General features: G+C 32.7%; 1 long non-coding RNA gene across 1 annotated transcript; it reads left to right on the top strand.

Annotated features, from left to right (window-relative positions):
* Positions 1-11692: 11692 nt before the first annotated feature.
* LOC102581834 (uncharacterized) lies at positions 11693-12548 on the top strand. The gene is made up of 2 exons (XR_368589.2): positions 11693-11897; positions 12013-12548. It is a non-coding gene; the product is annotated as an uncharacterized lncRNA (long non-coding RNA).
* Positions 12549-13771: the final 1223 nt, after the last annotated feature.

Raw genomic sequence — 13771 nt, forward strand, 5'->3', positions numbered from 1 at the left:
TTTTTAGATGTTGAGCTTCCTTAGTTGCCTAGCACGAAAAGTTCTAAAATTAGTTATATATAAACTTCAAATTCAAGAATATTAATTTTATATATATATACTCCCTCTGTCCCATTTTATATGACTTACTTTCCTTTTTAGTCAGTCCCAAAAAGAATGACACATTTCCATATTAAGTAACAATTTAACTATGAAATGTCTATTTTACCCTTAATGAAATGATTTACAGTCACACAAATTTCTATCATTCATTTTGGACCACAAGTTTTATAAGTCTTCCTTTTTTTCTTAAACGTCGTGCCGAGTCAAACTACCTCATATAAAATGGGACAGAGGGAGTATATATATATAAAATTAATATTCTTGAATTTGAAGTTTATATTTAACTAATTTTAGAACTTTTTGTGCGAGGCAACTGAGGAAGCTCAACATCTAAAAAAGTTGATACAAGACTATATTGCTTCTTTAATCAAAGTAGGAGATAAGGTTGGTGCTTCTAAATTTCTAAAGTTCAAGTACAATTGTTTTCAATAATGTGTTTGTGTCCATCTAGTATTAATACTTACCTTTAATTTTGTGATAATTTTTTTGTGTCCATCGAGTGTTTGTTAAGCATAAGTACCAACACTAGTTGATCCTATTGATGACAAAATTGATTTTCTTGCAAGATCGATTTGTGTCCATCTAGTGTTGATATTAAGCTTAAATTCAATCACAGAGATAAGTCTTTTTTTTAAAGATTTGTGTTCTGGAAAGTTGTTGGAGAGTAGTTTAGACAGGATGGAGGAAAATATTCTTGTTACTACTACTAAGTTGGAGAAGATATTTCCATGTGGTTTCTTTGATGTGATGGAGCATCTTCCAATTCACCTTGTACAAGAGACCCGTATCGGATGTCCGGTTCAAACAAGATGGATGTATCCATTTGAGAGGTATCCATTGAAACATTCACGAAGTTATTTATATTCACCAAGTCTTTTATTAAAATATATATACATATATACATTCAGAAAAATTGGCAGTTCCAAGCAAACGATTAAGCAAAAGGGAAGGATCGAAGGATCAGTTGTTCAAGGTTATATTGGGAGAGAAACTGGTGATTTTTATTCTTATTACTTTGGTAATGTTATGTCATGTAGGAGAACCAGGCCCAATCGCAATTATGAAGGCGATATTGATCCTTTATTTCCACCGATATCAATGTTTAATCAAATGGTCGACGATCTAAAAAGTGTGGAAAGCGAGGATTCACTGATATGGAAATGCAATCAGTTGTGACACATATTTTGCTTAATTGTCCAGATATTCAACCATATGTGAAGTAAGTGTTCAAAATATGTTATCAAATTACATACTAATAAGTGTTCATTAACTAACGAAATACTTGAATGTAAAATGATCAGCTTGTTCGTAAACACATGAGGTAATGAAGCCCTCTATACATAATTTTCCAACTGGCTAGGGAACTATGTAAGTGTGCAATCACTAAGTATTTAATATATAATATATTCATGTTATACTAAATTATATTACTTGAAATAACAATCACGTAGGTTTACGATGAATACTTAAGTGTCCAACATTTGTAATTAGTGAAAGAAGTAACACTTGGACCTGAATCTCAAGTACTGACAATGAATAAGTATTGTGTCAATGGTTTTAAGTTTCAAACTGAAGAAGTTTCTAGGAATAAGAAAACAAATAATAGCAGTGTCTACATACAAGGTAATGTTGATGGTACTGACAAACTATTGAATATTATGGTGTCATTCATGAGATTATTGAAGTGAGGCATTCAGGTTGGCCTAAGAAGAAGATTGTGTTGTTTCGGTGTGAGTGGTTTGACCCATCACATAGAGGTCACAAAGGTGGACCATCAACATAATATAATTGAAGTTAAGCACACTAGGAAATACAGAAGTTATGATCCTTTTATCATTGCACAAAATGCTAAACAAGTGTATTACGCTCCATATCCATTGTGTAGAGACAAAGTTGATTGGTGGATTGTTATAAAAAGTTAGCATGTGGGAAGAATTGAAATTGACAATGTCTTAGATGTGGCGTATCAAAATGATGTTGAATTGGAAACCACACTACAACATCATCAACACATATTAGAAGAAGTATCTAATGATGAGATACTGAATGTTGAGGAAGAAATACCCGAGAATGAGGAAAATGAATCATTTGATGATGAAGAATGGGACGATAATGAAGATGAAACAACTGAGGAGGAAGAATGGGAGAATGATGGAATTGAAACAAACGAGGAGGAATAGTGTAGAATGAAAGCTAGCTAGTATATATATGTAAGTGTATTTTGCTAATTTTATTTAATTTATGATTTTTATATATATTATACATGTAAATTTGCATACAGGTCATCAAGCGGTGACAGTGATAGACATCGCGAGCATCTTGGAGTTAGCCAGACTAAACAGACTAAGAAGAAGAAGAAGTCTAGGAGACCCAAAGATCATATTGATATTGCAGGATCTATTTCTTCTGCGCCAGAGCGCATCAGCCATGATACTTATTTATGTGATGTTCTGTATGGTACGGCTGATTCTCGGCAATATTATCCTAATTACCGTCGACCAGTCGATGTTTTCTCTACTTCACAGGCATTGCTTCACGACGCTACGAGGACCTACCTTTACAGGCTATTCGTTTAACATGGCCCTTATTGGCAGGTACTCCATCTCCCACAGGTACATCTCCTCAGTTATCTGCCATGAGGATTGGAGATTCTAGTAGCGAGTAGTCAGATGCTATGGCCGGTACACCTCCATTGACTCAATATTTTGTGCATCCTGATGTATCACCCTCGTCTACAGCTACACCTAGTGTTACACCAGATGATAGGATGTCTACTCTAGCTCCTGGCCAAAAGGACAGACTTGGTAGAGTCATGATTGAGCCGGATGGATCATTGTAAGTTTGTTTTGTTATCTAATTGTTAGTTTATTTTATTTATTTCTTATACTTTAATATATTATTCATGAACTAACATATTTATTATGTGTTTTGCAGGTGGCATCCTGCAAAGGATGCTGCCCGGACTTTAAAAGACTGTGTTACAAGACTCTATACACAGGCTCATCACTCTTGGAGCGAGATTCCAAACAGTATACGACAGGCGATGTTTAATAACTTTAACGTATTTATTTTTTAGTTAAGTTTAGTATACTTTACTTTTTTTTACTATCGATCTAATTAACGTTATTTAATTTTTTTTCAGACTATGTGTACTTGGGAGTCAAGGTACAATTTGGTCATTGGGACCACATTTGAGAGAAAGGCATCCGCCAGACTGTCTAGCTGGCTAAAGAAAGTTCGGGATAGTGGTGAACGTCCCAGTTGGATGTTGCCTCATGTTTTTGATGAATTGGGTCAGTATTGGAACACAGACAAGTTTAAGGCAATATCATAACAAGCCGAAAAGGCTAAAGGCAGTCTTAAGGGTGGCTCGTTGCACACCGGAGGTGCAAAGACCGTTGGAATAATTGCACGAGAGATGGTAAGTTCTAATTCAAACTTTTTAATAAATAATTAGTTGATTCATATATATCATTATAAATTTCAGTTTTTATTTATAGGAAAAAGAATTGGGACGCACTCCCATTGAACCGGAGGATTTCAAGAAGACTCATGTCATGAAGAAAGAAAATGAGTTGAATCTGAATGTGTAGGTGGAGGAAAGGGTCGAACGAACTTTTGTAAGTTATTTAAAATGAATAATATATATTAATAGTGAATATATTTATGATATGTATATATATTGATGTCAATTTTTATCTTTAATATGCAGTATGACTTTCATCAGTACGTCGCTGAGAATCTAGATAGTTCGGTCAAATTGACACCTGAACTTTCCACCCAGATTTGGAAAGAAAAAGTGGTAGGGGGGACACACAAGGGTAGAGTCTATGGTCTAGGCTCTCGAAACGATGTAAGAAGACTCTAGTCAGGCTTAGAAGGAATTGGATCATCACGTCAAGCCGAGGCACTTGACGGTGTTCAGATTGTTGCTATGTCGGCTCAAATAGCTAAACTTACAGTGGCACTAGCAGAGTCGGAGAGGAGAAGAGTAGCTGAACAAGAAAGCATGAGTGAGACCGTTCAGCAAATCAAAGAACAAGTGATGAACCTCGCTTGTCGACCTACTACTTCGGCTCCCGATGACAGCGACGACGAAAGTGATGAGGATGATTATGTAGAACCCACTCCCTAGTTTAGATCTCTAGACATTTATGAACTTTTTGTAATTTTGAAACGAATTTTGAAAGACTTTTTAAGTCTTGAATTTGTGATTTAGATACTTTTTATTGTTATTTTAAGTTTGTTGTTTTATGTTTCGTTCAGATTGTTTATAATTGTGTGTGTTTGATTGGACTGAATAGTGTAGAATTGAATTGAATTGCATTTGCAGGTGGGCAGCAGAAGTTGGTCAGTTTCTGTTGTCAAAAATATTGCAGGAAAAGCGACAGACAGTGTGATTTTGTCCGTCGCTTTTCAGGGATTTTTGAAAATAAAATTTTCAGAAAAGCAACGGACTGCGTCGCCTTTTAGAAATTAAAAAAAATTAAAAGTAAAATTAAAATAAAGCAACGGACAAAAATTCAAAAAAAAAATAGTCAAAAAGCGATGGAAGCGTCGGGATAAAAAGCGACGGAGGTGACTGCGTCACTTTTTCATCGATTTTGACCAAAAAAGAGTCCGTCGCTTTTGGCCATCATTTTATGACAATTTTCAAGTAGTGAGAAAAATGTGAAGTTTTCGAACCAATAATCCAAACACCTAAAGGTATTAAGCCAGAGGAATACAAATGGATTTTTGTGCGGAAAAGAAATAAAAAAGGTGAAGTTGTGAGATATAAAGTCTGACTTGTGGCTCAAGGTTTTTCTCAAAGACCTACCATTGATTACATAGAGACATATTCTCATGTGGTGGATGCAATCACCTTCATGTATCTAATAAATCTGGCAGTTCATGATAAGCTTGAAATGCGCTTGATGGACGTTGTTACAACCTATCTATATGGCTCATTGGACTACAACATTTTTATGAAAATTCCTGAAGCATACAGAGGTTCAAGAGAAACTTATTCAATAAAGCTTCAAAAGTCTTTATATGAATTGATACAGTCAGGGAGGATGAGGATATGGTACAATCGTCTTAGTGAATATTTGCTAAAGGAAAGATACAAAAATGATCCCATTTTCCTGGCATTTTCATTAAACGGTCAAAATCTGAATTTGTTATAATAGCCATGTATGTAGATTGCTTGAACATCATTGGCACTCATAAAGAGCTTTTAGAAGTCGTTGAGTGTCTGAAAAGGGAATTTGAAATGAAAGATCTCAACAAGACAAAAAAATGTATTGGCCTACAGATTGAAAATTTGTCAAATGGAATACTTGTCCATCAATCAACATACACAAAAAAGATTTTAAAGTTATTTTACATGAATAAATCACATCCATTGATTACCCCTATTGTGGTAAGATCGTTGTTGACACCCAATTTTGGCCCTCCACAATATAAATTAATCATCGAGCTTCTTAAATTCCAAGCGATTCGAAATAATTGACTTTATAAAATTCAAAATATTTTTTTAAGTATTTTAAATATTTTTGTCACTTTTTTATACTTTTAAATAATATATATGTTTTATATAATTTTGTATATAATTAGCATCGTTTATGAACATTCAAAAATCACCTCAAAAAATTTTTTGTTAAAAATTTGGTTAATTAGTTTAGTTATATAATAGTTTATATTTTAAATAATTAATTTATAATTAAGTTAATTATTTTACTTTGTTAAGATTAAGAAGCTCGTCAATTAATTAATATTAATTCATTTTATTTAATCTTTAGTCGGATTCACTAATTGAGTCAAATTGGTTAAAATTTTAAAGTTAAGTGGACTAAGTGTGCAATTCATTTGGTCATTTTTTCTAATTCAAATATAACCATTTTTGTCCCATTTCTTGGACCTTTTTAGAAAGACCAAGTATTGGGCCCTCTTCTTTCAATTTTCCAGCAGCCCACTTCTCCAATTCAATTTTCCCAGCCCATTCCCAATCATAATAAAAACCGGCCCATCTCAATGCTAAAACCCAATTCCAACAATTCCTCACAACAATGCATTAAACAATCAGCATTCCAATACCAAAACCGACCCCACCCCCATGAGTTTTCTTCTTCTTCCATACAAATCCAACTAAAAATTCAAAGACCCACCAGCAATATCAATACAAACAACAGTACCCGACCCCACCCCCTATGTTTTCTTCTTCTTCCTTGCAAATTCAGAAAACCCCAACAAAACTAGTAAAGGTCAACACCTGCAACAGTCGCATCACATTTCCTTTTCCCCTTTTTCAGGGATTTCCTAATCTCTTCCCCTGATTGCCTTTGAAAAAAGGGAAGAAATTCAAAATATTTTGAATTTTTGCTGAACGTTTTCCCCCCTAAATCGACCCCAAATTCCCTTTATATAAACCTCCATTTTTCTTTAGTATGGGGGTGGGGGAAAAGAGAGAGGAATTTTGGAAGTCGTAATTTTAAATTGATGAATATAGTATTGATATTATCAAAAACCATAAAGTTAGGTCTAGATTTCTTGGAATTTCTCTTTTGTCTCATCCGAAGCTTTTAGCGGAGTTCATCAGAATTCTCGAAGTTCATCTCTTCTTTGGTGTGGAAGCTGCTTCATAGTCAAGCTCGTCGATTCCAGTCGCTGCCTGGAAAAAGTTAATACCTCTCATTTTATTTTCCGTTTTAGAAGTCATGTACCTAGTTTGGGTTTTCTTGTTCGATTCTCACTCTGTTTCGAGGTTTTCTTTTGTTGTATGTTGAGCTTGTACGAAATCCTTGACCTTGTCATATGGTTGGTTACTGATTCATCATGACATTTCAACTTTTGGCTTTAAAAAATGATTTATTGTCGTAAGCTCTTGACAACACTAGATTAATCTAATCTAATCTCTATTCTCGTCTAGTCTATGATTTATATGCTCATGGTCTTGAATTTTATTTTTTATTATTTTATTTTTTAAAAAAGCCTATGTTTTTTTTTAATTTTGTGGTATTGGTATGCTTTTGTTATGGTCTAAATCTATTCAAAATCGGCTTAGCTAAGTATATGATCAACCTCTACAAAACTTTAGCTTTGCATTTTTGGCAATATTTCCCGCTCTCTGTTTTTTTTTCTTTCTATATAATCACATGAACTTTTATGGTTTTGTATGGCTTACAATTATAGCATGAGTAATTTCCTTCTGTCTATTCTACATATGGCTAAGTATGTGGTTGTTTGCTAATTTGTCAACATGAAATCATTGGAAGTAATATGTAGTATATCACGTGGTTGGCATTAGTGATACTTCATATGCTTATTATTTTTTTATATTTTTTACGCTTGTAGTAAACTGTAGATATCTTGAATTAGCTATATCATGATTATTTCTAGTTGAAGACTTAATTGCATATGTGAATTGTTCAAAACCCTCCATTAATTCCTTTTTCCTTATTTTGATACATGTGACATTCGTTCGAGTCTATTTCGGCCTCCATCCCAGCATTTCGTTGAATTGAATTCCTCGCGAGTCAGCCCCTTCAATGTTCGAAGAAAGTGGAAGCTGAAACAGGTCTCGGATTGCAGAAAAATGGGCTGTATACATCCGATATACACTGATATACATCAGATGTATACAAAAATGGGAATTGATCTAAGAAGCCCAAATCAGCAACGAATTTGGCCCAAAAAAGGGCCCAAATTCATCTTCTCTTTTATTCTCCTAGATTATCTAATTGTGATTACTTATTGTTAGATTTTTATTTTATTTTTTTTATTAACTCTAACTTTAAATAACTTAATTGAATTCCCCAAAGGATGAACTATTTTCTTTGTGTTGGTTTACTTTAATAAATTTTATTTTATCAACTCTTGCACCCTTATTTACTTATTCAAATGTTTTCTATTTAAAACTTTCACTTACTTTTTCACTAGTTTAAAATGATTTCTTGGTTTATCAATTGAATTGGTGTAAATTATTTTTTAAAATGATTCAAACAAATGCTAATTAATCTAGTTTTGTTAAAAATTCTAATCACTTGCAATTTAATTCAAATATTTCAATTAATATCTTATTTTTCTTAAAAATTAAAAATTATCCTTTGTTTAACTATTTTCTCAAGTTGATCATTTTTCTAAAAAATAGTCAAAATATATTTAATCTAAGTCGTAGGATAACCGCGTATTAGCGGGCGCTTCAAGTGTCTTAAAACCTTCTTGAAGCGTAAATAAGAACCTCTTACCCATTTTCTCTAAAATTTTAAAGGTTTATCTATTAAGGCCTTTTTAAATTAAGTTTTCTTAATTTCTTTAAAAAATTAAGTGGCGACTCTTTTCTAAGTATTTTTCTCAAATTGTTTTATTCTTAGAACATTTCAAAAAGTGATTTTTTTAAAGGTTAGTAAAATTACGGCATGACAATCGCTTGACATCAATACAAATCCATTTCGACCTCAAGAGAAGAATGAAGAGCTTCTTGGTGATGAAACTCCATATCTTAGTGCAATCGGGGCACTAATATACCTTGCTAACAATACTCGACCAGATGTCTGTTTTGCAGTGAGTTTACTAGCAAGATTCAGTTCCTCCCCAACTAAGAGACATTAGAATGGTGTTAAACACATACTTAGATATCTTCGAGGGACCATGGACATGGGCTTATTCTATTCCGATGAATCCAAGTCAGAACTGATTGGTTACACAGATGCAGGATATTTATCTAATCCGCATAAAGCTCGATATCAAACAGGCTATTTGTTTACATGTGGAGGCACAACAATATCTTGACGGTCAATGAAGAAAACGTTGGTACACACATCTTCAAATCATGCAAAAATAATAGCCATCCATGAAGCAAGTCGAGAGTGCATTTGGTTGAGATCAATGACCCACCATATTCAAGAAATGTGTGGTTTTTCTTTGGAAAAGAATATACCGACCACAATGTACGAAGATAATGTTTCATGTATAGCTCAATTGAAAGGAGGATATATCAAAGGAGACCGGACAAAGCACATTTCACCAAAGTTTTTTTTCCACACATGATCTTCAACAAAATGGTGAGATAGAAGTTCAACAGATCCGCTCAAGTGATAATCTTGCCGATTTATTCACTAAGGCATTGCCAACATCAACGTTTGAGAAGTTGAGATACAAGATTGGAATGCGTCGTCTCCGAGATATCAAGTGGAGCTTTCATCAGGGGGAGTGAAATACGCGTTGTACTCTTTACCTTAACCATGGTTTTGTCCCAAGTTGGGTTTTCCTAGTAAGGTTATTAATGAGGCAACATTTAAAGTGTATTATGAAATGTGTGTACTCTTTCACTAGACTTTTTCCCACTGGGTTTTTCCTAGTAAGGTTTTTAACGAGACACATTATCTATGAACATCCGGAGGGTGTTATAAATCCAATGTATTATGTGGATTGTCCATTAGATTTATCCAAAAATTAATTCAATTCATGTATGGGTGCTTCCAAGGTGATAAGAACATTTAGAGATAAGCATATATCTACTAATTTAATGACCTTTGGGAGTGATATCTCACACTATAAATATAGATATCACTCACCATTTGGAAGACACACTTGAATATAAGAATAATTCTTTCTTGTATCTATACTTCTTGTCTTTCTTCTTATTATTATATTATATTATTCTAAGCTTTCTTTTATAATACAAATAGATATTTTGAAAAAAAAAATTCAACTCATTGATTGACAACCAAGAAAAATCTCATCAATTATTTGTGGTTACATTTAATGATATGGGTAGAACCCACTAACCTATAACTTTAAGAGACAAAAAAAATCTACAAAAAGATTCCCTTATAAAAAATTAATTCAATTCATGTATGGATGCTTCTAAGGTGATAAGAACATTTAGAGATAAGCATATATCTATTAACTAGTGAATTAACCGCCCTTCGCGTGGTCATAATAAAAAATAAATTGAAATAATTTATTCTAATAGTATAGTTGAAATTAAAAAATTTAAGTAATTTCTTATGTATACACAAAAAAAAATACTATAAATATAAGTTTGTTAAGTTACCAAAAATATATTTTCAATGGCATTCATATATGTGTGTTTTTATACTTCAAGTAGACTACATTTGGTTACAAAGTAATTTCGATGGCAAGTAAAATTCTCAATCTTTAAATCAGTTAATATGCATATGCAAAGATGCTATGTATTTCTAAAAATATTAATATTTCTTTTTTGAAATAAATAAAATACATTTCTCTAATATGCTTTATGATTATTTAAGTGGTATTTTCAAAATAGTTTTGAGAGTTTCTCCTATACATAAAAAAAGAGGGAAGATGTGTGAAAGTTAAAAAGAGAAAGAAAATATATATAAAAAATAATTATCCACCCATCAACAACTAATAGGATATATCTCAAAAGATTAACTATAACACAATAATTTGCTTTTTGTAATTTTTGATTTATTAATCTCTTAATAATACTTAAAATTTCTATTTAGCATTATTCTTAAAATGGGAACCAAGTGACCCTCTTGATCATGTAGTATACGTAAAAGCAAATGAAGCATAGAGAGTATAAACAGTAAAAACTTTGGTAAAAGTAGATATTTTTTATAGTGATTGTGTTAAACATTATTTATTTTCAAGTAAAACCAATTTCCTCACAATCAATTTTATTAAAGTGAACATTTTTAGCTTTTATTGTTTCATTCTTTTTTTTTCAATTAATTTTTATCATCTCAACACCCCATCACTTCATCTAAATGGAGAGAAGTACTCTTTTGAAAAAAGATACACATGCCTTCTTTGTTTTTATATTTTTCTTCTATCGTAATATAAAATAAACCTCATTTTATCTTCAATTTTTTTTCAAAAGAAACTTCCTCAATGGATATTCTCAAAAGTTATATATATAATCGAAAGTGAAGAATCCATACAACTTAAATAATTTATTGAATTCCTCTGACATGATTCTCTTAATTAACAGCCCAAATACAATATATAAATTTGAAACTGGAACAATTGAAAATCTAAACATATAAACTATTAAAAGATCTTATCAACATAATTGTACTTCATGATACTTTTCTGAAGATATTGGCCATATTTCTGAGAATGGAAAGCCTTCATCTCTGGATGAGTACTTTTTTTATGTCATTCTGCTGATATTGACATTTCATTAGTTACAACAACAATGACAATTCAACAACAAAAGTTAGTTTCCTTCTAATTGAAAATACAAAAAAAAAAGGTAAAAGAATGAGCTATGCACATAAAAATGTTTGTATGTATAGCTTCAATCAGCTGATCATCTTCCTTTGTTTTCATGTTTCTACAAAACACAAATTCCACTCACAACAGTATATGTAATGTCATTTGAATCAAGTATTTTGGTCAAACACTAATTTTAAAAGAGAAGGCAGTTGTATAATCAAAACTGCTCTTAACCTATTGGAAAAGGTTCAAAAATGTCATTCAGCCAACTATTGAATCAAAAATACTCCTTCATCTATCTATTTGGATCAAAAATATCCTCAACCTTAAACTTTAAGTGTAAACTTGCCCTTCCTTTTAACAGAATCTGATGTAGCATAAATAATTTTTTGTAATCAAATATATATAATATTATTTTATTGACCCACATGTAATTACATCCAAATTCATTCACAATTATACCATTATAACCCAAATCTACTTTTTAATGACCCAACAAATTAAATAGGTTTATGTTCTTGGATTTTCACCAATACCTATCTTGAATATAACAATGTCACTCACTTCTGCTGCATCGCCCACTGATTTAGTTAACGTGTTGATTAGTATGTTGCAATCCTCTTTTCTCTTTTCATTTTAAATTAAATTAAAAGAATATCTTGCACATTTGGCCAAAACTAAAATTCTATATCTAATGGGGGTTTGATTTTTGATTTGCAGATGCAAAAGATAAAATGTGTTAAGTCACCATTCGCTTGTATTATCAAAAGCTTCTTAGAAAATGTGAGCCGTGAAAAGTACAAAATTGATCGAAATCTGCTAAACGCTTTCTGAAATAATGCATTGACGCCGGAAATGTTAAAGCTTGTTACACTCTCTAGGCATGGTGAGTATTCTACTGTTAACAAGGTCGAGGAAGCGGCGCGTCCTTGATGGTGAAGGCGGATTTTAGCTCTCACGCGCCGTCGCTCTACTCTCTCTCCGTTATCCAGTTCAACGACGGCTGAAACTGTTGCCGACGAGCGAGAGAAAAGCGACGAGTGCCGCCATGAAACTTTCACCGAGTATGGCAAGAGTCGTTTCTTCCAATCGATGATTGCCGAGATGTCATTTGTCGATGGCGGTGGAGAGCAGCGGAATGAGGCAAATGGAGAAGCTCCACAAGTTGTTTGGCTTTGTGGATTTACAAAGGGAAAATTGTATATAATAGCAAACTATTAATTCAAATTAAATGTTATAAATATAGTTTGATTTAATTGTACTTCATAGCAAACTGTTGCTATTTCACCTCTCTCCTGGTGAATCTCGCTCGCCACTCTCCCAGATCTCGCTCTCTCACTTTATACAAAAAAGCAAATGTATAAAATGCGTGAAAATCGCATATATATATTTTCGTTCCCCTCTCTCCCCTCTACCAGATCTCGCTCGCCACTCTCGTTCTCTCCCTTGCCTCTCTCGTTTTTTATACAAACACAAGTGTATAAAGTGCATTTGTGTTTATATAAAGCGAGAGAAAATTAAATATATACATATATTTTCGTTCCCCTCTCCCCCCTCTCCCAGATCTCGCTCGCCACTCTCCCAGATCTCGCTCTCTCACTAGCCTCTCTCACTTTATACAAAAAAGCAAATGTATAAAATGCGTGAAAATCGCATATATATATTTTCGTTCCCCTCTCTCCCCTCTCCCAGATCTCGCTCTCTCACTAGCCTCTCTCACTTTATACAAAAAAGCAAATGTATAAAATGCGTGAAAATCGCATATATATATTTTCGTTCCCCTCTCTCCCCTCTCCCAGATCTCGCTCGCCACTCTCCCAGATCTCGCTCTCTCACTCGCCTCTCTCTCTTTATACAATTGATTTATTTGTATATGTATACCAAAACAGATTATACAACTGCTTTCTTTTGTATATGTATAGCGAAATATACATACTTATGTTGTTATGGAGCGCAATTATGCAAACTTTGCTATAGCATACAAATATGAATTTTGTGTTTGCTATATGTGAAAGTTGCTCATTTAGAAATGGGTTTTTAAGTTAATTGGTATAATTGTGAATAAATTTGGATGTAGTTACATGTGGATCAATAAAATAATATTATAAAATATTTAATTTGAAAAAATTATTTATGCCACATCAGATTCTGGTAAAAGGAAGGTCAAGTTTACACCTAAGTTTAATGTTGAGGGTATTTTTTATCCAAATAGGTGGACGAAAGGGCATTTTTTATTGAGCAACTTTCACATATAGCAAACACAAAATTCATATTTGTATGCTATAGCAAAGTTTGCATAATGCGTTCCATAGCAAACATATATATGTATAATTCGCTATACATATAACAAAAAAAACAGTTGTATAATTCGCTATACATATACAAAGAAGACAGTTGTATAATTTGCTATACATATACAAAAGAAAGCAGTTGTATACAAAAGATCAATTGTATAATATGTGTATGTATAAAACGAGAA

Source organism: Solanum tuberosum, unplaced genomic scaffold (assembly GCF_000226075.1).
Source record: "Solanum tuberosum cultivar DM 1-3 516 R44 unplaced genomic scaffold, SolTub_3.0 scf00430, whole genome shotgun sequence".
NCBI classification, from domain to species: Eukaryota; Viridiplantae; Streptophyta; class Magnoliopsida; order Solanales; family Solanaceae; genus Solanum; species Solanum tuberosum.